The following is a 26,554-nucleotide window of genomic DNA, read 5'->3' on the forward strand; positions in this document are numbered from 1 at the left end:
AGTTGGCAAGACCCAAACAGTAAAAGTAAAGAAGCTAAAAAACATGTAAGTGCAATGTGAATGTCCACTACTGGAGACAAAGAGAATCTGGGACCAGTCAGATCAGGACGTGACTTGCACAAGGAATGATAAATAAGGCATGAGGTAGTTTCAGGAAGAAAATGGAGCACAGACCCTGAAATAAGTAATGCCTGTCATTGAATGAAGCCACAGGAACCGAACAGAGGAAAGGAAGAACCAGGGCCAACTTCACAGAGGTAGAGTCTTAGAACAAGATTTTGAGCACATCATACAGAGTTCTTAGTTGCAAATAACAAGAACTACATTTGTCTATTTTTAGAAACAAATAAATTGATCAGGATAGCTCACAGATTTTCTTTTTTTTGGAGGCTATGGAGCCAGAAATACCTTTAGGGTACCTGTCTGTCTCTGTCTCATCATGGCACTGCTCCACTGAGGAGCCCATCACCACCACGAGGGACTTCAATCGAGCCACTTGGCCATAGAACTTGGGTCACTGCAGCCTCCAGAAACCAGATGAAGCTGCTATCTCCTCCCAGAGTGGTCTGTGCTGCAGTCACTTTTGCACAGTTCCAGCTGATTCCAAGTCTGGCTAGAGAGTATCTGACTGGTGGGGCCCAAGTCACATGCAACAGAAATTGGGAAAGCCCATTTTCTGAATTTGGGACATGGGAAGTAGAACAGTAAGAGCATTTGACATTTTGTGGAAGGCAAGGATAGCAGGCACAGAGGCACTGGGAGTGCAAGAACTCTTTTGCCCCATGTCAGTTATCTGAATCTGTTAAGACTTCGAAAATTAGTAAGAGATATTCCCATTTGTATTTTAAACTGAAGCTTGCCCAGGAATATCTCGTATTAGAATATTTTAAATTAATAGAATATTTAAAATGAGCTAGACAAGGGCACAGAGGTGATGCAATATTCTGCAAAGCTAACCCACCTGAGCTATTCTGGGTTTCAATTTGGAGATCCTTGAACCTGTTGGATGCATGTGTTCCCTTGATCTAAGAGATGGTGAGCTGGAGAGGATCACAAAATCAAGACCCTCTTTAGGGTACCTGTCTGTCTCTGTCTCTCTCTGTCTCATTCATGGAAAATATAAATAAATGAACTTTAAAATAAAAGAATATTTAAAATCAATTGCACATAATCCATGCTGTACAAACATGAGGATTTTATTGGGAACATGACAGCTGTCATGTCATGTGCATTATATAACCACCTGCTATTTAACACAGGGACAATAGAAGCTCGTTTAATGCAAATACTTTTATCACCATATACTACTCTTGTTATCTCTTGTAAACAAAAATTTATCATTTCTCATCTTTTTTTTTTCACACTCACCATCTACCACTCTCGACCAACCACTTTCCCTCTTTACTGTCACTAGCATCCACATCAATCTGTTCCACCATCACACCTTCAGATCTCTCAACCTCCCATAAAGTGCAGACACTCAGTACAAATTGAGTGGGGATATACAATGTATATCTCACTCACTGTCTCACTTCACTCAACAGTAAATCTATATTCATTCATTCTGAGTTGAATAATAGGATCTCATTGTTTCTTACAGCCATGTAATATTCCAAAGTATATATATGCTAATTTTTCAACCCAATCATCAGTTTTTGGACATTTAGGTTGGTTCCGTGATTTAATAATTATAAATAATGTGGCAATAAACATGGGTGTGCAGATGTCTTTCTGATGGAGCATTTTCTTATCCTTTGGGTAGATACCAAGAAGTATCTACTCTTTCTTTACAGTAGCTGTCAGAGTGATTTGCATTTACAATCACACATCTGTCCAACTGCCAATTAGGAAACAAATCAGGAGGCAAAATAGGGAAGGAAACCTGTTCTAGTTGTTTTGACTCTCTCATTGCAACCTCAAAGCTGATTTGGCCAGAAGACTTTCTGTACTTTAATGACCAGTAAATCAGCAACTCCATATAATGTCAAACTTTTGTAGCAACCTTGCCCAGACACAGGCAACACCTTAGGGATCAGTATACTAGTAATTAGTCTGTGAGCTCTTGTCTGGTTTCTAACGTTTTAGCATTAGCGTATAGAATACACTCAAGTTACAAATCCCACTTCATCAATTATTTCTCATAATGCTAGAAGCACAGCTAAAGCATTCCTGAAAGCATTTGGAAGATTTCATGTTCATTTATTCAATGCAAGACAAGTTTTTTCACTGGGCCAGACATTTCCATTGTCCATTAGTGCAAAGAACTTCTAGTAACTTTGCTCATTTTAAGTGCCTTGTTAAACAAACTCCCAAAAGTAGACAGATTGTTTTAACTCAGTTTATAACTAAAAACTACCTAAATAGCCTTGCTCTCATCCTCCACCTTATACTAAGTTTCTTGTTTATAGTCCCTGAGATCAACTTTTAATTAATCCACCAGAGACAGAAAGCTAGGAAAGACATTTCATTGTCCTCTTACCCCAGTGTCTAATGTTTGCTCTATAATGTTCATTTTTTGTTTCTTGATAGGTCTTGAAGGAGTAATATCAGGTATCTATTTTGATAGCTGACCAACCTGAAAAAAATTAAAAATTAAAAAAATCATCTTTCTTGAGTCAATGGCTTCTCTACATTTTAGAAAAACAGGGCATTCTGTACCAAAATGTAAATATGATGTTTCTCTGACAAATCAGTCTCCAATTCTTTTTAAAAATTTTTCTATGGGGTGTATTCACTCACGAGAGAGAGAGAGAGAAAGAGAAAATGTCTGGGGGGTGAGGGGGAAATGACCATGCCACAATCCCTTCTCTTCCATTCTCTTCTCAGGATTTTAGGCAAGCACATGTATGTGCCCAGCATGATTTTCAAGTCACCAGGTCAAAGAATCAAACTATGCAGTTGACCATGTGGAATCCAGCTGCCTTGGTTAAGGCATAACACACCACCTAAAAGGCCCTCAACTCAAACTTTTTACAAGGAATTTTGCCAAGACTATACTTACACAAGACTTCGGAAAAGTTAAGCTTCATTTTAAAAAATGTTAAAAAGGATCTGTTGTATATTCACCAGGAGACATAATTCCATGTTTTAAAAGAAGGAAATTAGCAATTAAACAGCCTTACTCCACTCTGCTCTAGAATTTAACCCACATATTTACAAATAAAGATAATTTTATAGGGTAATTTGTGTCTTATAGGAGGCATTCACAGAAATTACCTCACATGATTTTTATATCAGGCAGATAAAATATTCTTCGGCCCTTTTTTGGGGTCTAGAAAGCTGAGCTCATCATTATTTTTCGAAATCATACTTATTAACAATAAGAAAGTTAGGATTCTAATCTTCATTCTTCTTACTTCTGACTTCTGCTCATTCTCTTTCCACAGTCTCTGAATCTGACGTTCATTATTATTCATTCCATAAAAGTCACGCACCTGACTCTGGAGTCACCCCAAAAGACTCCAAGGCAACCGTTTACAAGGTCCCCCACTGTGGACACCAAAAGCAAGGGAAATGATGCCAATTGTTCCCTCACACCTCAAATAAGAGACAGGTCAGTTGAGCACATATTTTCAGGTATTATCTTTTATCTTAGTCCATAATGTGCTGATACAGCAGAATACCTGAGACTGGGTTATTTATTATAAGTAGAAATTTGTTGGTTCACAGTACCAGAGACTGCAAATTCCAAGATTAAGGTGCCAGCATCTGGTGAGAGCCTTCTTGCTACATCATCACATGCCAGAAAGTAGAAGGGCAAGTGCACGAGAGAATGAATATCCTGCTGTGAGCCCTTTTCAGAATGGTATTAATCTAGCACCCTCACGACCCAACCACCGCCCATTAGGCCCCACCTCCCAATACTAACACATTGAGAATGAAGTTTCCAACACATCAATTCTGAGGGACACAGTCAAACCACAGCACCTTCTTAGACACTCTACCCATGGAAGATACTCAGTATGGATACCCCCCTCAACCAAGCTTAAACGTGTACAATTTATAAAGGGTATACCCAGCCTATCAATGCTCCAAGTCTATCGCTTATACCAACTCTTCCTCACCTATCTTTCCATCAAATCCTCTCTCTCAGTTGCCTTCATTTATAGAGATTTTCTTCATTTCCTCCTGTTATGGCCCCACTATGGACATTTAGTAAAAGAGTATGTCTACACAGTAAGAAAGTCATGAAAACTTCCACCTTCTTTACTAGCAATTAAAGGCAGAGTTAACTATGACCCTGGAGGAAAATCTAAATCTCCATCCACCATCTTGCCTGTGCTTACAGCTTTCTCCATTTGTGACACTTCAGTATCACTAAAGAATGCAGAAATACCCCAGTCTTGCCTAATTTATCATTTTTGTCATTTAACCTAGAATCTCTCAGAAATTCTAAATTACTTACATTATTTATGGTCATCTTAAACCATTCTCTGCCTTGTCTACATATGCAAAGCTGAATTAAGCATGGTCTCTGTCCTCATGAAGTTTATATTTGAAAGTGAGCACATGAAGAAGACAGGTTCTGTGTGAATTCTCATGCCTAGTTTCATGTTTATAAGGCAGTAAATAAGTATTTATTAAATTTGATTGTAATTAAGTAGAATTAAGTGTAGACATTCTGATAAAATTCTTGTTATAATCACTATCTCAGAGGAAATACAAGTTAACTGGCATACAAACAGAAGATAACTGATTATAATATATAAAGTATCGCTGAGTAACTTAAAATGTCTCAAATATCTCATTATTGAGTTGCCTAATTTATACTGTAAAAGCAGTTTCTACACAAGTGAGATGAGATCTTCAAAAAGTACATTAAAAATACATATCCAAAGATATGACAGGTGAGAGAAAAGTATAGATACCAGAGACTGTAAGGGGGAAAGTGGGTGACAGAGAGTGGGTGGGAGGAGGGGCGAAAGGAAAAAAAATTTAACAGACAAAAGAAGGGAAAGTTCTCTCTCTTTTTTTTTTTTTTTTTGAGAGAGATTTTCACTGTAGGGCGCGTGCGCTCGCCAGACAGACAGAGAGAGACATAGAGACAGAAAGCAAGAAATCACCCCCCAGGGGGGATGGTCACGCCGCAATCCCCTCTCCTCCATTCTCCTCTCGGGATCTTGGGCACGCACGCACACGCGCCCGGCGTGAGTTTTAAGCCACCAGGTCCGGGACACGAACCGCGGTCGACTACGTGGGAGTCCAGCGACATAGCCATTACGCTAACTGCTGGTTCCCTAGAAGGGAAAGTTCTCTCTTGAGGGGGGAAAACAAGTTCTGTAAACAAAATTTTTTTTCTCATATTAAAAGACATACCTTTTTTTAACATGTTATAAAAAAAACTATGCATGGACTTCAGAATTTTTTTTTTGCACCAAAATAATCTCATACTTTAATTCCATTTTTTCCATAAATCTTTTGAAGTTCCCTCATACTTATGAAACTCAGTAGATGAGTCTCTTTTTCTTTAAAGATTTTTTGACAGAGAGCATATGTGTTCACTGCAACTGAGTTGGGGGTAAGAAATCATCCCCCGGAAGGGGATGGCCATGGCACAATCCCTTCTCCTCTATCCATCCTCCTCTCAGAATTCTGGGCATGCATGCATACACACTGGCATGTTTTTAAGCCACCAGGTCTGGGATTTGAATGGTGGTCAGCCATGTAGGAGTTCAGCACTTTAACTACCATGCCACCTTCTGACCCCTAACTGCCATTTTTAAAACCATTTTAAACAGGTTTTCCTATATTTCTTTCAGAAATCCCATTTATTCTTTAGTTTTAGCTACTTTCTTTTCATTTTTGGTCACTGAATTGACCTAACCACTTATAAATTTGTTTTCAATCAGTGAACAAGATTTAAAAAAAAAAAAAAAACGACAAACATGGGACCAGCAGTTGGCATAATGGCTGTGTTGCTGGACTCCCATGTAGTTGACCATGGTTCGAGTCCCGAACCCGACGGTTTAAACTCACGCCGGGCACATATGCATGTGTGCCCATGATCTTGAGAGGAGAATGGAGGAGAAGGGACTGCAGCATGGCCATCCCCCCAGCGGGTGATGTCTCCCTTTCTGTCTCGCTGTCTCTCTCTGCCTTTCTGGTGACCACATGTGCCCTACAGCAAAAAACTCTCAAAAAAAAAAAATGACAAACTTAGGAACCATCAGATGGTTTAATGGTTACCTTACTAGACTCCCATGGAGTTCACCACAGTTTAAGTCCAGGCCAGTGGCTTAAAACTCACACCAGGCGTGTAATCATGTGTGCCCAAAATCCCTAAAGGAGACTGAAAGAGAAGGGATTGTGTCATGGCCATACCCCCAGGGGGTGATTTCTTGCTTTCTGTCTGTCTCTCCAGCAAGCACATGTGCCCTACAGCAAAAATCTTTCAAAAAAAAAAAAAAAAAAAAGACAAACACATTTTCTGGTGGGATTTGAAGGCCTTTCAATATTTTGTATTTTTCCTTTGTTATCAAAATTAATAAAAAAGTGGGGCCAGCAGGTTGCATGCTGGTTAAGGATGCTGGACTCCCACATGGCTGACCACAGTTCAAGTCCCAGACCTGGCAGCTTGCTTTCTCATTTTCTCTCTCTTTCTGTCCCCCTCTCTCACTCTCTCTCTCTCTCTCTGTCTCTCTCTGGTCAAATTTTAAAAATAAATAAAGTTAAATAAAATAATTCTTTTAAAAAAATTAATACAGAAGTTATACCTTTATGTCTTTCAAACACCAAATAACTTCATGGGTTAGTTCTATTATCCCTACATTCCTGATGCAGATGCTGAGGCACGTGATACCTAAGTGGCCTCCTGGATGACTCGGACAAGGGACCTTACTGAAGGTGGAGACTGGATGATGAGAGACGAAGCATGGAGTAGGTGAAGATTCCAGGTGCACGAGCAGCCCTCAGGCGTAAGTGGAAGCAAGGAGCTGAGAGCAGATGCAGCCGCCCCAGTACTCTATCTTCCCCTTTGCCGCGTGGACCTATCTAGCTTCAACACACTATTTTGCATCTCCTCCCTTGAATGACAGAGTTAGGACTGCCTTACCTCTGGTGAACTACAAGAGGCCTTTCCTGGTAACATTTCATAAAGGAAATAGAGAAAATATTCCTTTATATTATCGGGTCATTGGAAAAGTCATGACATGTTTTTTCGTGTTTTTCTATGCAAAAATGCACCATGACTTTTCCAATAACCCAATACTTTCTTCCACTGACACTGATCTAAGTTTCCAAATTACCTCATTATACACAGAATCGATACATACTCAGTTTAAACTTTGTCTCTTATCACAAATGGGCTGTGTAACTTTGTTGAGACTTATGTAGGAAATGGAGATAATGACATGCACTCCTTATGGTGGTTGAGGACTTAAAGAGTTGATAGCTGATAGCACCTAGTAAGTGCCTGGCACAGAGAAGACTTGGTTTTGGCTGGTATCAATGCATTTGGCTATATTTGGCTACTATCACCTGTTCCTTACATCCTTCCTTCTGACAACTTTTCATAGCTCTATTAGCACCTTTGCCATTAAAAATTCTGTACAGACAATTGCATTAGAGTAAGTGGCATAAAATTTTAATCCTTGCCTCCTGGTGCATCAGCCAGGTACTGGTCCAAGGGGCAAATCTGGGCTTCTTTTGAGGAGCGCCTCAGCTCCCAGGAGCTTATATTAAACTGTGATCTACTTACTCTAAAGGGGGAGACATTCCTATAACATTTAACTGGATGTTGTAAAAGAGTTTGGTGTGCCCCATTACCCTGTGTAGGGACTTAGCAGCTGGAATATTTTTTCTTTTTTATTTTTTATTGTAGTCTGAAAACAGCCACTGTTTAGTTACTGACCAGATTATAAAAATATTCATGGTGAATATTTTAGTTCATCCTTCTAGTAAGTCTGTTGATCTGGTCTTCCCTGTTGCCAGCATCTCCACCTTCTACAACATGGGTGGTCTTTTTCTTCATTCCACCTCATGGAAAAGATCATTTGAAGGGCTACAGGAAATTATTTGCTTGTTTGAAGCATTTTCCAACAGTATAGATTTCATGAATCAGATCCTCCATGCAGATGATGCCAAATTTACCAAGACATCGAGCAATCAAAGAGTTATCTGTCGAAGTAATTCACTTCTTATTGATTTTGCCATAACCATGCTTGTAGATCAATTCATTTACTGACTTCAGGTTCAGTTACCACCATTCTCGGTGTGTTGGAGGCCTTACTGAGCTAAACAAAGGTTCCACTGAAGATCTAGCGAAGATGAAGAAGCTCCAACTCCTTTCGAACCTTTGGGCTCACTCCATCCATACTTCTGATCCTGATAACAAATGCCAATTTGGGTTCTGCAGGTACAGAGAAGTTGCCAGCTTTTCTTGCCATCCTGGCCATGTGAATCTCCATTCTGTACATCTGTCTATATTCCATATTATAGTGCTTAGCTTTTTCATAGATAAGCTTCCTCCTTGCCTTTTGAAGCATCTTTTGAACGAACATTTTTCTCAGGTGCTTGATCTTCAGCTCTGCAAAATTCCTTTGCTTTTTCTTAAGGGTTTCTGGCACAGCAGGACCTTTTTCTTGGTGGCTTCCATGGCAGCAGGAGTTTTTTTTCTTGGTTTCTGCCACAGCAGGAACCTTCTTTTTCTTCTCTTGAAAGCCCTCCATGGTTCCAGCCGGAAATAGAGGACACACCTGGAATAATTTCAACTTCAGAAATATGAGTTGGGAGGTGAGGGAATAGAAATAGTCTAGAAGTGGAGATCAGCCTAAGCAGCACCTAGTTAGCAGACACTGGTGGTCTAAAGGAGGAATTACTCAGAGGGTTACACAGGAAGTAGAATCCAACAACCAATAGGCAGGCCAAGAGCCAGGAAGTCAGAGACTGAGAGTGGTAGGGCACAGGCAAGGAGTAGGCTGCAGCAGAACATAGCAGATGAGGCACTTGCTGGCAACAGCTCAAACATTAATGACCAAAGTGGCCTGAGGTTAGTATTTGGCACAGCTGCTGAGTGAAAGGTTCTGGAATTGGGAGGACACAGTTGTTAGCTGCAGCCCCTAGCCAAGTAGGTAGTGGCCTACTGGCTATCAAATACAAGGGAGAATTTTCAGTTTCCATCTCTCTAATTTTTGTTACATGGCATTAGCCACAGAACTTAAAATGCTTCTGTTTGACAACTGGATCCTGAGGTCCTCAGGCGTCCTGGCCTTCCCTCGAATATGTTTTTAGCTCAGTTAGCCAACTTCTAAAAAATAGTGTTTTCCTTCCTACTCCCTGTGGATAGTCTTGTCCCCTGTATACTAAATTGACTGCCCATTTGGAGATGCCCAACTGATTAGTATCTCTCCATAGATCTCATTCCTAGTGGCTAAGCACTGTGCCTAGAAAGCTGATCCAACACGGCTGAACTCCTGGTCCCTGAGACTTGAAAAACACACAGATTATATATGCATGTGTGCCCCAAATCCTGATGGGTTAGAGAAATGGAGGAAAGAGGACTGTGACATGACTAAGCCCCATTACGGGGGGAGGGGGGGCCTTGGTCTCTCTCCCAAGTACACATGCTCTCTGTAAATAATCATTTTATTCATTAAGTGTTTAAAGGACATCATATAGGCATTTCATTACCTCTAGCCCATACTTTCCCAGAATCAGTCAATCATTCTGTCTTCATTCTCCTTCCCTCCCTTCCACCTCTCCTTTCTTTCTTTTTTCTCTCCTCCTCCTTTCCTTATCTCTCTCATCCTTATCTAGAAAGCACACACCTGCAAATATCTTCAGAAGCAAAAGCTCCATGTAATATAAAGCAGTGCTTCCTAAACCATAATGTGAGAGGGCAGATAGTGGCCCAGCAGTAACTAGCACTTGGCAAGGCTGACCCATATGAAAAGGTTCTGAGTTCACATCCAGAGACCTCCCTGAACACCCCAAGTATATGCCCATGATCTGGGACTGGCTGAAACTGGAGGTAGATCATGACATGTAGACTTTGTTAGAGCTACAGTCTCTCTCTCACTCATGGAAAAAGAAACTTTAAATAAAATAAAATAAAATACTTTAATGTACATACAAATCACCTAGTTATCTTGCTACAAATTAGATTCTGACTCCGGAAGTCTGGAGAGGGACCCCAGATTCTGCATTCCTAATGACTACCGTGTTTCACTGATGCTTCTGGCCCCGGGGTCACATACAGAGCAACAGAGATGTCCAGGAGCCTGGACAACAGAGTTAGGTTCTCACCTCTCTCACTACCTTCCTTCGAACCCTGAATTATTCCACTCCTCTGTCTGGGCTTCAATGTCTCCATCTGTGAAATGAGGTAATTGGAAACAGCAATCCCTGAGGCTTTTATCTAATTCTAATAGCATGGATGGAGATATGAACTCTACAAACTATCCTACCCATTTCTGTGACATAAGCCCGACAAAAAACTAGCCAGGACTTAGTAGTGTTGCTAAACTAAACTAGGATTTAGTGATACTAAACAGAGCAGAACACTATCTATAATAAGTATGTTTCCAGAAAGTACACATTTTTAAAGGTTTTGGGCCAGGGGCAAAATAGTCACGGTTAAAAGAGAGTGCTATTTTGTGAAATAATAACAGTTTGAAATTACTTCTTTTCTCAGTGGGTCTGTAAATCAAATGATAGCCATCAGAAAGACACTTAGAGAATAATCACTAAATAAAGAGTACTGAAACAAAACTCAAAAATAAGGTTATTCGAAGTCTAATGGTTATTTTTATGGCCTGGAAGCGCGGTATTAAAGTTCTATATTTTTCCCTGGTGAGTGGATGACACACAGGCTGCATGTTGGTTTTTATTTTCCTGTTGAAGTGGTGAGTATGAACAAAAGGACAGGACTTGAAATACTATGAACTGAGTTGAAGTTCTGCCTCTTGTAGCCATGGGATCTTAGGCAAACTGTGCTAGCCTATTTCCTAATTGCTAAAATGCAGCTGGTAATAAAACATATACCACAATGTTGCTTTGGGGAAACAATTAATTAAATGAGAACAAAGGCTTAACACAAATTATAGAATACTGGGAACAGCAGTTAGCGTCATGGCTACGTTGCTGGACTCACATGTAGTCGACCACGGTTCAAGTCCCAGACCCAGTGGCTTAACTCATGCTGTACAAGTGTGCGTGTGTGCCCAAGGTCCTGAGAAGAGAATGGAGGAGAAGGGATTGCAGCATGGCCATCCCACCCCCGGGGGGGTGGTGATTTCTCGCTTTCTGTCTCTCCCCCGGGGGGGGGGTGATTTCTCGCTTTCTGTCTCTTTATGTCTCTCTGTTTTTCTGGCAAGGACACACGCCCTATAGCAAAAACCTCTCCCCCTACAAAAAAAAAAAAAAGAAAATATGTATCTAAAATACTATAAAAATGTGAGAAGGAAGAGAGGAGGTCAGAAGAGAGAGAAGACAGAGAATAGGACCAGTGATGCTATTAAACAAGTTGAAAAATGGGTTACTTCCTATCATTTCCTTCCTAAAAATCTATAGCCCCCACTGTTTACAGATAAGTATGCTCTTTGGGAATCACAATGACCTAGCCCTCTGCCTACACAGATTGTTAGCCTCTCTACTGACAGGCATCTGCAGAGTCTCCACATTGAGTAAATGATTGCATTATGAAATGTATTCTGATTTAAGAAAAAACTGAAACTACTATTTAGAACTGCCTATCATATGCCAAATGCTTTACATTAGTTGTTTAATTTTCGCAACCACTCTGAGAGGTTGAACTTGGGATTCATGGTTAGTAAGTGGCAGAGCTGGGATTTGAATCCCTGAACTCTGCTGTTTCAAGATTCCTGCAAATTGCCTTGGTTCTCCCAGCTAGTGCTAAAATGACAGAATCGACTCCCCTTCTTCACGCCTCTATTCTGTACTCTGCCACTTCTCTTTGTTTTAAAGATGGCATTTTTCAAGCTTAACAAAGATAGGAAATAGAATCTATTTTATTTTCATTGCACACAAATAAAAGCCAAACTTTTATCATATTCCTCTGTCATATGTTGGTATAATAAAATATTTCCTAAAGAATAATAGTAGTGACAATTATGTACATACCCCTTACACAACTAATCAACATTTATCATGGCATATAGAATATCATCTGTAAGATTTCTAAATTTCAATAGATTGGCAAGCTCTGTTTTGGCACTGGCTATAAAAGTGAAGAAGATAAAAAGTCCTGTCCTATTTGTGACTGTAAAAAAAAAAAAAAAAAAAAAGTGAACAGAGGTACTGAGATTTGCTCTGGTAGAAAGCCAGGAAAAGCAGGTTCTGATGTTTACATACCAGTTAATTGGGTGATTTGTATACCTGAGTTTGATTGACTGAATCCTCCCCACCACCATGTAAGGTAATAATAAGAAATAAATAAAATTTTAAAAAACTTTATTCAGTTCAATCAAAAAAACATTAACAAAACAAATTTTAGTTGCAATACTATAACTGCGCAAAAGACTGTAAACATACACACCAGTCAGATCTTTCTTTTAGTCAAAGTGCTCTTCTGATGACAGATAAATGACAAGTACACACTATTATGAACTATTTTTTTAAAAAAAGTTTTAATTTGGGACCAGCAGTTAGCGTAATGCCTATGTCACTGAACTCACATGTAGTCGATTGCGGTTTGAGTCCTGGACCCGGTGGCCTAAACTCACGCCGGGCACATGTATGTGCGTGCCCAAGATCCCACGAGGAGAATGGAGGAGAAGGGATTGCAGCATGGCCATCTCCCCTGGGGAGTGATTTCTCGCTTTCTGTCTCTCTCTCTCTGTCTGGTGAGCGCATGCGCCCTATAGCAAAACCCACTTGAAAAAAAAGTTTTGATTTATTTATCTCTTATAAACAAAAGTATGTCATTTATCTCCATTGACCATGAAAGTAAGATGCAGAGAAATGAAGTATCATGTCCAAAGTCACTCAGCCTGTAAATGGGCATATCTACCATATCACCCATGTCCTTATCAAACCCTAGTCCCTCCCTAAATGGTGTTTTTCTTTAAATAACAAGACATATTCCAGTGAAGAAGATAATGCTCTCACTCGAGAACTACTCTAGGAGCCAGTTGATGGCATAGTGGTTACATTACTGGAATCTCACATGGTGGTTGACTACAGTCAAGTCCCGGACCCAGTGACTTGAAACTGATGCAAGGCATGTGTGTATGCATATCCAAAATCCTGAAAGGACACTGGAGAAGAATAGATTGCAACATGGCCGACTCCCCTGTGGGAGAGAAAGAAAAAGACAGAGAGATAGAAAGCAAGAAATCACCCCCCCGGGGGGGATAGCCACACTGCAATCCCTTCTCCCCCATTCTCCTCTTGGGATCTTGGGCATGCACACACATGTGCCTGGCGTGAGCTTAAGCCATGAAGTCCGGGACTCAAACTGCGGTCAACTACATGGGAGTCCACAAACATAGCCATTACACCAACTGCTGGTCCCAAGTCATGACATATTTTTCTATGCAAAATTGCACTGTGACTTTGCTGACAGCTTAATATTTCACGTCTATTAGTTCATTTAATCCTCCACAACCCTATAATACGGCATATTGTTAAGCTATTCATTTAATCCTCCACAACCCTATAATACGGCATATTGTTATCACTCCCATCCTACAAAAAAGAAGTTTTTTAAATAACTGAAATATCTTGCCCTCCACCCCTGAACCACCAATTAAACAGCTAGAACAAAATCCAGGCATTTTGGTTCCAGACTCTGTGATAGTGGGTTCAGCATTCCTATGCTTTAGTGCCAAACTACCAGGATGCCACCTCACCTTTATCTATATTGCTTTTATGCTCCAAAATGTCTGGAGGAATTTTTTGTGTATTGTAAAAAAGATAGTGAACTTTTTTTCCTCACTTCTCCATAACGTCAGAGCTCCTAACACAGTTTATTACTTCATAGGCAGACATGCAATGCATGTTTATTAAATATAATTAATTTTAACACTAAAATCAAAAATAAGAGCTTAAGCATGGACTTAATCTAATCTTTCAGCTTTCCTCACAGAATTTTTATTTCATTTAATTCAGTGCTTCACAATGGAGCATTCAGCCTTCCAGGGGACATCTGTTGTCTGGAGAACTTTATCACAACTGGTGATGGTGCTGTTACTGGCATCTGGTGGGAAGAGGCCAAGGGTCACGCCCAGCATCCTACAACGTTTAGGCTGCCCCGACACCAAAGAATTATTCAGTCCAAAATGTCAGTAGTTCCAAGACCAAGAAACTCTGAACTCATTCAATAAAGGTGAAGCATGTTTTTCAACCTCACTTGATACTTTTCTATAAATCTAGATACCCTTATAATTAAAAAAAATAATAATACAATCTTTCGGTTGAAAGTACTTTTACCCAATGCATGAATTCCCTTTAAGCAACCTTGTCAGATGGACTTTATCTTCTACCAAGACATCCTCAGGAGGCAAAAATTTACAGACTTTGGAAAAGCCCACCTGTCTCTAGAATCATCCAGTATAATTTATAATGGGTGTACAGAAATGTGGCTATGATTCTGCTTAACAGAACACTGAATAAACCAGCCTCTACTATTGTGTAACGATAAAAGCACTATTAAAAAAAATTGCCCATGACATTTTCCAAATGACTTTCTTTTAAAATCCAGTCTCAGTTCACTAACTAAACACTTTCTTCATCTGAAAAGCAATTTTCAAGGCAGAATCTTCCTGACTAATGGTTCTTAGAGAATCCTTTAAAATGTCAGTACCCTTCACTAATTCAAAATATCAGGGGAAAGCCAATCTCAAGAAAGTTTCAAAATTATGAAATAACTATAAAATTTGCCTTTTTTTATACTTTAAAATGCTGGTTTTATTCATCTGTGCAATAAATCCTCTTATATTAGAAATACGAAGATGAATAGGACATTATCCCAGTGCTTAAGGAATCCACTGTCTACTGGGGTAGAAAAACATACCACCTTGTGACTGCAACCAAAGGAAATCCTGAATGGAATACACAACTCTGGGGAGACTTTGCTGAAGAGCAATAGCTCTTCACCCAAAGATTTGGTGGATTAGTCACAGGCTCCAGGCCAAAGAAGTGGAGAACACGCTGGGCAGTGTACATAACCTGGCACAGCTGGCACTCGGGTCTATGCAGAGGATGACCAAGCAGGTACCATGGAAGGTCTGTGTGTGTGGACTGTATCCTGTGTGTCCAAGAGCCACCAAAGACCCAAGGTCAGAACTGGCTTTTTGAAAAATCATTGGCAAAGATAAGGAGAACAGGTTAGAAATGGGAGAGATAATGCCCTGGGGTTATGGTGATTATATATAGATGCCCTAGTGGGGAACAGAGTTTCTGGCTCAGCATTTAGATGGGCTACCTGGCTTAATGAAGACCTGGGGTTTACCCTAAATTGAGCACATCAATTGCTATCATTATACTAAGTTGCACAGGCCCTGGAGAACAGCTTCTGATTTTTATGGAGGAATTAACTGAAGCTCAGGCAGAGAAAATAGTGTGCTTAAGGGACACAGTTTTAGGGAAGAGCCAGGACAAGCCCTCAGGGCTCTAAATTCTCAGTTCTCACCACTCTCCACTCCTGAGATGTTTCTTATTTGCTTGTTAAAAGCTGGTGGTGCTGTTTTTCCTTTCCTTTTTTTTTTTTTTTTTTTCATCATGAGAGCAATGAAATACCTATTTCTCCTCCTGCTTTTTTTCCCCCATCATTTACCTGACGTTCTGTTTGCCCAATTAATTTTCACTGTGCATGAAGAAAGCCATTTCAAAGCAAAGGTAAACTTCAGCCTAGGACTTTGTCAGCCTTCTCTCTGGCTGACTCCTAATTAACTGGGATGAAATAAATGTGTGTTTATCATTATTGAGCGGTTCAAAGCCCTCTGCTTAGATTGGATTACCAAGCACTTGGCAAGAGTGCTTTGTCTCATCCTCCTAGGATCTGAAATTGACAATGGACAGATGACAGACCACAGAGGAGTCATTACTGGGCTTGGACCCCGGCTCAGCAGGGTGTTTCCCAAGCTCTTACTAAATGCTGCAGTGATGTGGGTGGGGAACACTCCAGAAAATGACAGAGTGTTCTCTCTGTGAATGTCAGAGCAGGGCCTGAGCCCAAACCTTATACTGGTGACATTCCTGTATGTCACCTGTGTATATCTCTATCATAATAAAAACAGGGAAAGAAAGAGACAGAGAGCAACCACACACTACATAAATCCATTAAGAGTTGTGAGATAGCTTCGAAGAAGAAATAAAACCAAGGTTTAATTTGTTCAAGGTCACTAAGAAAGCCAAAGGCCACATGCATCTGAACCCACTCTCTTCATAGGGCCATTTATCTCCATCCCTCTAGTTCCCCTAGGCAGGGAACGTCACTACGGTAACATCAAATGTTTCTTTATGGTATTTCTCCACCTGCTTTGAACAATCTTTAGTTGTTCCTTCAAATTGTAGGTTTATCAGGACCAGAGCTGGTGAAATGGCTACATCACTGGACTCCCCTGTAGTCGATCGCAGTTCGAGTCCTGGACCCAGTAGCTTAAACTCATGCCGGGTGCATATGTGTGCATGCCCAAGATTCTGAGAGGAGAATGGAGAAGGGATTGTGGTGTGACCATCCCCCCTGGGGGTGATTTCTCGCTTTCTGTCTCTATGTCTCTCTCTGTCTTTCTGGCAAGAGCATGTGCCCTATAGCAAAAACTTCTCAAAAAAAAAAAAAGTCAGTTTATCTGGCTGTGCCTCAAGAGCTAGTTTGTACTTGTTCCAATTACCTGTGATAGGTGGGCAAGTCTGTCTAAATCAAGATGATATACTGGACCCACAGATGGAGTAATGGTTATGTCTCTGGGCTCCCATGCAGTTGACCTCAGTTCGAGTCCCAGACCTGGCAGCTTAATACTCATGCCCGGCGTGTGTACATGTGTGCTCAAAATCCCAAGAGGAGAATGGAGAAGGGATTGTGGCATGGCCATTCCCCCTGAGGGATGATTTCTCTCTATTTCTCTTTATCTGTCTGGTGAGTGCACATGTCCTATAGTAAAAAAAATTCTTTATAAAAAAAATGATACAGAGAGCAGAGTGCAAATTTTACTATTTTCTTCAGCTTTATTTTATTAGAAAGGCAATGACCTTATTATAATCCCCATCTCTCTGACTCCACCACTATCCCCTAATTCATTTTAACTATAACAAAAATAAATTTATTCACTCAGTGCCCTTACAACACGTAAAATTTGAGGACCAGCAGATGGAGTAATGGTTATGTCACTGGGCTCCCATGTAGTCGACCGCAGTTTGAATCCTGGACTCAGTGACTTAAAACTCATGCTGGGCATGTGTACATGCATGCCCGAAATCCCGAGAGGAGACTGGAAAAGAATGGGTTTCAGCATGGCCGACTCCCCTGTGGGATGATTTCTCGCTTTCTGTCTGTCTCTGTCTCTCTGATGAGTGCACATGCCCTATAGCACTAATCTCTCTCTAAAAAAAATTTAACCACTACATTATAGAATACCTTCTACCTTAGACAATGGATACATTTCCCAACAAGTATGGAGTATAGATTACTGAAAGTGTAAAGAAAGGGACAGATTTGCCCTCTCCTTAAAACAACCAACAAATGGAAAAAGTATTTTAAAAAAAAATGGTTTTTAAGACACTGAAAATCAGGGGGGAAAGGACAGTGATTTCTGAGATATGGAAAAAAAATTACGGTAAAGGTTTCAATTGCCCCAGTCTTGTGACATGGTTCAATTCCGGGGGAAGGAAGTAGAGCAGAAGCTTGAGGAAATGAAGCTGGGACTCCTGAGGGACCAAGGCAATTGAAGAATAGACTTCTGGAGAGAAGAGAGCAAAGCAGAGAGAACGCTGGAGATCTGGAAAGGTTGCTATAGATTATTTAGCTAAGTACCTACCAGCAAATGCCTGTAAGGAAATCACCTAAAACTGAGGAAAGAACCACCCAAAAGATTAGAAGAAAAAGTGACCTCACACGGGTAGGTTTGGAAAACTTCATCCGTGTCAGGGAATTTAATTTTTAAAAAATAACTTGCATTGGTTGTGTAAAATAGTAATCTGTGGACTGAATATCAATTCAGACTCACTTAACAAATCTTATGAGTCAAAAAAAAACAAAAAATATACCATCTCTAGGCAACCTAACTACATCCCAGAACAAAGTTCAAGAAAATTTAAATAAATAGGGAATAGCAGTTAGCGTAATGACTATGTCGCTGAAATCCCATGTAGTCGACCGTGGTTCGGGCCCTGAACCCAGTGGTTTAAACTCACGCCAGGTGCGTGTGCATGCATGCCCAAGATCCCGAGAGGAGAACGAAGGAGAAGGGACTGTGGCGTGCCCATCCCTCCTGGGGGGTGATTTCTCACTTTCTGTCTCTCTCTGTCTTTTAAACAAATACAAAAATATTCATCATTCGACAAGGTAAAAATACCACATCTGATATTTAGTCACATATGAAAAAAAGCAAGAAATAAAACTCATGAAGAAGACATAACACTCATGGGTATTTGTGCATACAATCACAATACTTTGAAAAACATGAAGCTTAAAATAATAATAATAATAATAATAATGACAGAAGTGAAAGTAGAAAAAGATTCACAATTTTAGTCAGAGATTTAGGGAAATGCAAATTAAAACTACAAAAGATACCATTATGCACATACTAAATTGCTTTGTATAAAGTTGATCACAAGAGTTGACAAGTATGCACAGGAACTGGAACTTATATATACTAGTTGGAATGTTAAATGGTACTTCTACTTTGGAAAACAGTTTGACAGTTTCTCAGAAAGTTAACACATACCTAGCATAAACCCTGTCATTTTACACCAAAATATTTACCCAAGAGAAAGGAGAACCTATGTCCATACAAATGAGTATTCACAGCAGCTTTATATGAAATAGTCAAAAACCAGAAACAACCCAAATGTCCACCAATGGGTGAATGGATACATAAATTATGGCATATAAGTACAACGGAATAACGTAATCAGCGATTAAAAGCAATGAACTGCTGATACATGCTAAAATATGGTTGAATCTTCAAAATAATTACACTAAGTCAAAGAAGATACATTAAAAAAAGTACTACATACATAGTCCATCTATATAATATTCTGTGGGGTGCAGCAATAATGTAACTGGATCCACATGAGTAGGCCCTGGTTTGTGCCCCAAGACCTCTCTGTATATTCCGTCAAAAAACCTAAGCCGTGGTGGGGAACGCTGCTGTATGTCAAAGTCAGTCAAAGCTACCAAGAGAAGGTAACTGCCTTCTTTACACAAAGGCCCAGATGCAGTAACTGCACCGTTCCAGGCCCTATCAAGGCTCCTCTCAGTGCCTAAGAGAATATTCTTTGTTCCAAACACAATTTTGCTTCCTTTGAGATGACACGCAGCTGCTGTTCCCTCCATCTCAGAAATGTGGTAGGAGGAGGTACTACTCACCCACCACCATCTTTTCAGGGCAAGTCTCTTTGCCAATACCAAGAATTAACAGACACTGGGAGAAGAAAAGATATCCACAGCTTTGAAAAGTTGCCAGACCTGCAATTTACATAGTAAGATTATGTAACGTCCTTTTCTCCCTGCAATCATTTCTGTAGGATCCATGCAGGTAGAGGGTTTTTTTCTTTTAAATACCAATAATATAAGCCATCATCATTTTAATTTTTCATCACTCTGCTTCCCAACAAGGGAAACTGTACAAATTAAGAAAGTAGAGTTCGAACATAACAGGCTGTGCCTTACCTCTGCTTCCATCTTTGTAATGCCTGGAAAATCCATTTAGTCAATAAATACTACACCCATATTCTATCTCAAGTTCACATGAGAGGCAAAAGTTGATACACCTCCAGGTGATGAGTCAATTGTTAAAATACCACTTATATATTAGTCCAAGGAAGAATAATAGACTGCATTCTCCAACCAGAAACTGAGAAGTTTATTATTCCAGAAATCTAGAATTCTATTGAGTATCCACAGGATCATCACTTTGCCTTGATTGTCCACAAATTATTGACGTTGAAAACTGATAGCACTTAGATACTAATGTGAGATGTATTAATCTCAAATATGTTCAACCTGATTTTAAAATATAGAAGTCTGTTTAAGTGATACCAAGAGGATGAGAGTCTATTTAGATAGTGACATTCTCATGCTGTTAAGAAAAATGGAAAGAAAAAAAGAAACTTGACTGATGTTTGTGGACAGAAGAACAGCAGTATCCTACAGTGTCCATAGCCCTCTCTGACCTGAGGAATGTTCAGATGGAAAGATTTTTCTTTTCTTTCTGAATTGATAGGCAGGAAATCTATCCACAAACTCATCTGGCTTAGAATATGAAAAGGGCAAATTCTGTATTATCACTATATAACGTATTCAATCACATTTCCATTTCTAAGAGCAGATGAAAAGTGGGATGCCTGGGATTCTAAATTAATTCTTTATATATATATTTTTTTTTCAAGACAGCTTCTGTGCTGTGGAAGGGTATTACTGCTCTCTTCACATTTCTTATTTCTTATTTATATGTCAAACACTGTCCTAATCATCTCCAGCTCTTCCTTGCTAAAAGGTCTCAAGGAAACTGAAGTTTGGTGTTTCTTTTGCCATGTGTCTACTGCTTCACTCTTTAAACATATTTACTTTGAAGTCAAAAATCAAGTAAAGTTAGTTTGTCCAAAGATAATTCCATATACCTACCTAATATGGTCACTAAAATAGTCAGAACTCTGACCGCAAGCAATAGAAATCCAACCGAAATGCAAATATAGAGAAGGGGACAGCAGATGACCTGGTGGTTTGAAACTCACGCTGGACACATGTGTGTGCGTGCCCAGGATCCCAAGAGAAGAATGGAGGAGAAGGAATTGCGGCATGGCCTCCCCCCAGGGGGAATGATTTCTCACTTTCTTTCTCTCTCTGTCTCTCTGGCAAGTACATACATCCTATGGCAAAAATCTCTCTAAAAAGAGAAAGAGAGAGAGAAGTAATAAAACTTCAGAAAGGAAAAAATGGGCAGGCTTCAGGATGGCTGGGTTCACTGCCATCTCCCCAGCTCCTGTCTGTGTATGCATGTGTTTTCTCTGCTCTTCTGTTTTGGCTTATTCTTTCCTGTAGGGCTTTTCCTACAAGCCTGGGTATAGAGCCATAAGCACCTTTGGGTTTGTATCCTTCAGCTAATGACCAGAAAAGCAAAAGGTTCCCTGCCCAATTTCAATTCAAAGGATGCCAGGAAAGATCTCTGATTCCTCTGCCTAAGACTGAGGTGTTATAATTTTCAACCTTCAATAAAATCACATAATTTGGGTAAGGTAAAAAAATGAAGAGAAAAGAGGAGGAAGAGGCAAAGAGGAAGAGAAAGAAGGAGGAAGGAGGTTGGGACACATAAGACCACTAGATGAATAATTGGAAAATGGGAAGACAGTCTACAAGTCCTTGATCTTACACTTTATTGATAACTATGGCTTCAAAACGCTCTAACATTATTTTATGTCTGGGTTTGTTTTCTCAATTACAGACCTTACTTTGACTATCCCAAAAGGTAACATTAATATGTGAGTCTGCTGCCAATCAGAAAAGCTAGGTGTCTTAATTCAATGGTTCAAAGAAATAAACTATTGATAGTTTTATTTAAACTACAGATTAGAATTTTCTCCTTAATATCTGTTATGAAAATAAAAGTACCAAGATTTTGAGAAAGACAGTATAGAGAATTTGCTCCCTCACCACTTCTCAGCTACTAGAATTCTGAGACTTCTGCATTTTTTACTGTAATTTGAAAAAGTAACACTGCTTCTCTCATATCCCTTTCCACCTCAGACTTTGGGATCTGAACACCACTTTTCCAAAACCCATAAAATACTCTGGACTAAGGCTTCAAATGTGGTGAATTCAGGCTTTTTCCTCTAAGTCATGGGAAGAATGTAGTCAGGAGATAAGAGTAGAATGTCCTCTATATTTGAAAAATGCACCCAAAAAAGAAAAAAAAAAAAGGATCCTTCATCATCTTACCCAGTGAGACCTCTCTTTCTCTGGGAGATTGCCAGCAGATGCTGTCCCAACTCCATAAAATGGAAACAAAATGATTCTAGTCTTGCTGGAAGACATCCCTAGATACTGTAACTTCCATAAGTTACAACAGAAAGGAACTGAAGACATTTCTCTCATAAATATCTGTTACATCTTCCAGCACAAATTATCACAGTAATGTTTATTATTCATGTAAAAAGAAAATACATGTTTTGGACCAGCTGGTGGTGTGGTAGTTAAGGTGGCTGCATCCCACACTGCTGACAGTGCTGTTCAAGTCCCAGACCCATCGGCTTGAGAAACATGCCAGGCACACGTGTGTCCATACCCAAAATCCCCAAAGGAGGAAGAAATGTAGGAGAAGGGATTCTGGCATGAATACCCCAATGGGGAATAGTTTCTCACTTTTTCACTCTCTCCAGTGAGCATATATGCCTCTACAATATCTTATGGAAGATGAATACAGAAAATAATTCAAGAAAACATTTTGCAAGATGGTAATACATACTAGATTTTTTCACTTGATATTATACTGTATTTTTCATGCAATAAAATTTCTTTGGAAACATGACTATATTAGCTATAAACTATAATTTAGACATAGCATTGTGCCATAATTTAATCACCATTGTTCAATATGTGTTTCCATGACTTTTCTATTATAAAGAAGATCACAAAGATCCATTTCCATAAATCTTTCTTACAGCATTGATTATTACTTTAGGATAAATCCCTAGAAATGGAATTACTGGGTCAGAGAATATATACAATTTTAAAACTCTTGATATACATTGTGAGTGCCTTGCCAGTGAAGGTGCACTAATTTTCACTCTTATTAGCAGAGTCTAAGAATGATAACATCTCTTCTTTGCTGTTACCAGTATCATTATATGAACAAATATTTTAAAGAAAAAAATTTAAGCAAGGTTTTCAAAATAGATATTTAAACTGAATTCATTTTTCACTTACCAACTGACTTCATTTACACCATGACTAGCATCCCAGTAGCTGATGCTTATTTTAAATGCAGAGTTACTTGTCGACAATCTATATGTCTATCAAAAAGTGGATAGTTACATAAACTGTGGTACATCCACATTATGGGATAGTACTAAGCAACAAAAGGATAGAGAGGTATCTGTATGTCCTGATGTGAAGAATAACCATGGGTTATTACTTTAAAAAATAATAATAAAAAAAAAACTAGAGGAAGAAAAATATGTATACTATTATCTATCTTGTTTTTAACTTTAAACAAATTTTTATTACATAAAGGTTGTCACATAGTTGGATATTTCTCTACTTTATACACAATTAGTCTTACTCTCCGCAGAAAGGCTGCTTCTTAACTTCTCTGGTGATGGCAAGCACTAAAATCCTGATTTTAATAGAACAGTAGGAAAAATGCCTCAGTGATTTAACTTGAAAACAGTACACTGGTAACATGGCTCTTGCACCCAGTATCAGGAATGTACAAATGTCTTTTTGTTCAAAAATACAAAATAAATGATCTGTAGGCATGGGCAATGACAGCAGTAAACCATTACATACTGTCAACTGAAACCAGTAACTGATGGTTAGAGTGATTTTCTTAAACATCAGCCAGCCTTTACTTCACTTTTTTTTTTATTCAACTGACTTCTCTGAAGTTATGTGGTGAGGAGCACTGCCTTGAGCTTCCTGTCACAGTTCATGAATAATGGTAAAGCACTGTTCTAGAAGTTAGAACATGCCGCCTCCCATACCACCTCCCATTCCACCCATTCCGCCCATTCCGGGCTCCTTTCCTTTTTTAGGAATTTCTGTGACTACAACTTCTGCTGTAGTTAACAGAGAGGCCACTCCAGCAGCACTCAGTAAAGCAGTTCTTACAACCTTAGTTGGCTCAATGATTCCTTTTTCCACCATATTCACAAAATCTCCAAGCATGGCATCATAACCAACTTCTGAAGAACTTTGCGTAATTTCTCAGCTATCAAAGATCCTTCGACACCTGCATTCTTAGCAATGGTCACTGCAGGAATTTTGAGTGTCCTTTTAATGATTTCTATACTAATTTTTTTATCTTCGTTAGCTGGAGTCAGTAAGTCCAAGGCTGGAATGCACCGAAGCAGGGCACAACCCTCTCCTAGAACAATGCCTTCTTCAATAGCAGCTCTTGTAGTGTTGAGGGAATCTGTAACTCTATCTTTCTTTTTGTTGATTTTGACATCACTGGTCCCACCAACCTTCAGCACAGCTACTCCATCTGAAAGTCTTACCAGAGGTTCATTCAGTTTTTCCTTTTCATATTCACTAGTTGTGACAGCTAATGCTCAGTGATTTCTTGAATACATTTTTCAATTTGAGCCTTGTCACCTTTTCCTTTCAAGAGCATAGCATCATCTTTGGTCACAATGACCTCCCCACCTTTTCCTAAGTCATGAGGCTGAACATCCTCAATATTTAGGGTCAACCCCTCTTTTCCAAACACCGCACCACCTGTAGCAATAGCCATGTCTTTTAGCTGGTTCTTTCTATTGTCACCAAAACCTGGAGCTTTCACTGCTATGACCTAAAGACCAACTTTTAGCCTATTCAAAACAAGTGTACTTAGAGCTTCTCCATCAACATCTTCGGTAATTATGACCAAGGGCTTATGGTGAGCATTGGCAATTTCAAGAGCAGATACAATGGACTGGACACTAGCAAAAAAATTTTTTTCCACGCAACAGAACATAGGCATCTTGGAATTCACATTTCTGACCTTTTGATGTATTAATAAAGTATGGAGAAATGTAGCCTCAATCAAACTTCATGCCTTCAGTAATGTCTAATTCATCATTCAGTGTTTTTCCATCCTTTACTGTGATGACACCCTTTCTTCCAATCTTTTTCATGATCTCAGAAATAATGTTAGCAATTTCTTTGTCTCCATTTGCAAAAATTGTAGCAACCTGAGCAATTTCTTCTGGGTTGTCACAGGTTTAGACTGCTTCTTAAATTCAGCGATTACAGCATCAACAGCTAACATCACACCTCTCCTGATTTCCACTGCATTAGCACCTTTACTAATTTTCTCGAAGTCTTCCTTGGCAATAGAGTGTGCCAGTGTGGTAGCGGTGGTGGTACCATCCCCAGCCTCTTTGTATTATTGGCAACATCTTGAACAAGTTTAGCTCCCATATTTTTATATTTATCCTTTAAGTCAATTGATTTTGCAACAGTCACACCATCTTTTGTTACTCTGGGACTTCCCCAACTTTGTTCACTAATTACTGTTTTTCCCTTTGGCCCCATCGTAACCGCTACAGCATCGGCTAAAAGGTCTACACCTGGTAGCATTAAGGCTCGGATATCGGCACCAAATTTAACATCTTTGGCATAAGCCTGAGTGAGATGAGGAGCCAGTGCCCAGGACACAGGCCTCATCTGGCGAAGGACTGTGGGTAACCGAAGCATTTCTGCGGGGCGGCAGGGCATGTGCGCAGCAAGGCAGCCCGTCAGCAGCAAGTGAGGGTCCGTGTTTCTTTTTTAAAATATGTGTTTTTACATAAAATATATTCAAATGTTTATTGAAATATTAAAAAAGAATAGAAGTAAACACTATAGTCTTAAATAGAATGAATACTTTGTAAATAGGGGCTGGGGGAATTCTTGAGATAGAAGCTTCAACCTGGATTTAAGAAAACTTTTTTTAAAACTTTATTTATCTTAGGAGAGGGAAGGGTACTTTTGACAGGGTCCTGCTAGGCTGGGAATCCCTTTCCATCCCTCTTACTCCATTCTCTACCCTTCTCCAGGATCACACTTGTAGGCATTCCCTGTATGCTCAAGTTAACCCAATATCCACACCTGAAGCTACCCACATGGTCCAGTACCATGCAGTAGTGCTCCACTGCCTATGCCCCCACAGTTGGCCAACTTGGATTTTTGACCACATGTCATTTTTGTAATATGCCCCAGTAAGAATAATTACAATGTTCTTTAGAGCTAATAAGTATTTGGGGGCCAGCCAGGAGGCATGGTGGTTAAGATGGCTGGATCCCACATGGACAACTGCACAGTTCAAGTCCTGCCCTCAGGGCTTAAAAGATGCACCAGGTGTGTGTGCCTATGTACCCAAAATCCTGAGAGGAGCATTGGAAAAGAAGGGATTGTGAGACTGCCATTTCCCTTGGGGTATGCTTTCTCACTTTCTCTGTCTCTCTCTCTCTCTCTCACTCTATGTCTCCAATGAGTGCATGTGCCCCAAGTTAGTATTTTTACTCTTTATTTAGAACATCATATTTTATGGATTCTGATGCCATGTAAAAATTATGAAAGGGATAGGAGATTTTTATATCTACTTTTAAGATCTTATAAGATCTGCCTGGTAAATTTAGAAATAAAGAATATTTAACAGGCACAATTTGATTTGATCTTAGAAATACTCTTAGTGGATATTTTTTAATATTAAGGCAAAGAAAGTCAAACTGGTCAAAGGAAACATGCTCTTGC

At 39.6% G+C, this 26,554-nt stretch overlaps 1 pseudogene; it reads right to left on the reverse strand.

Annotated features, from left to right (window-relative positions):
• Nucleotides 1-23,538: 23,538 nt before the first annotated feature.
• On the reverse strand, nucleotides 23,539-25,524 carry LOC102489990 (60 kDa heat shock protein, mitochondrial pseudogene; annotated as a pseudogene).
• Between the last annotated feature and the right edge of the window lie 1,030 nt (nucleotides 25,525-26,554).

The sequence above is a fragment of the Tupaia chinensis genome, unplaced genomic scaffold (assembly GCF_000334495.1).
Source record: "Tupaia chinensis unplaced genomic scaffold, TupChi_1.0 Scaffold000139_1, whole genome shotgun sequence".
Classification (NCBI taxonomy): Eukaryota; Metazoa; Chordata; class Mammalia; order Scandentia; family Tupaiidae; genus Tupaia; species Tupaia belangeri.